The sequence below is a fragment of the Aptenodytes forsteri genome, unplaced genomic scaffold (genome assembly GCF_000699145.1).
Source record: "Aptenodytes forsteri isolate BGI_AS27 unplaced genomic scaffold, ASM69914v1 Scaffold547, whole genome shotgun sequence".
NCBI lineage: Eukaryota > Metazoa > Chordata > Aves > Sphenisciformes > Spheniscidae > Aptenodytes > Aptenodytes forsteri.
In genome coordinates, this window is record NW_008795324.1 from 177,508 (window position 1) to 178,251 (window position 744).

A 744-nucleotide genomic window follows, 5' to 3' on the forward strand; every position below is an offset into this window, starting at 1 on the left:
GAAGGCGGAAATGACTCGCTTTTTCCCCAGGCTGCCGGGGGGAAGCAGGGGGGCAGTGCCCCATGAGCCCCCAGCCCCCAGCCCGGCCAGGGGGACCCCGACACCCCAAGTGTGGCTGGAGCCGGCCACCCGCTCCGGGCAACTGCACCGTGTCTCCCTGCAACAGGCAGTACCCAGGAAGGGAAAATGCCGGCAGGAACAATGGAGGCGGCAGTGTGAAGCCCAAGGTCAAGGCGGCCGCTGCCACCACCGCGGGGCCCTCGCTGCATCCCGTGTCACCCCCTTTCACCGGGCACCCGCGCGGCTCGCCCCAGCTGTGCCGGGCTGTCACAGAGGCACCGCTGGCTCAAGGTCACACGTGTTGGTGGTGACACCGAGTGCCAGCTGACAGGGCTGGGGCAGACCCAGCCGCTGCGGGACCCTCCCGGGTCCCCTTGCCACAGTTTGGGGGTGCGGGAGCCCCCCAGGCAGGGCCGGCTGAGGGTCAGCAGAGCAGTGGCTGCAGTGCATTAGCTCAGGCTGTGGGGAGGAAGAGGAGGAGGAGGAGGAGGGTGGTGGCAGGACGGCGGGTCGGGATTAGGGCGCAAGCTGGCGGAGTGGCCCTGGCTGCAGAAGCAGCGGCCCCCCTGGGCGAGTGGGGCCAAGTGGGGCACCACAACACACCGGGCCGGGCCCCGGCTCCCAAAATAACGCCCGGTCGATAGAGACGCCGCAGCAGCCGTTACGAAACGCTCGGGGCCGAGC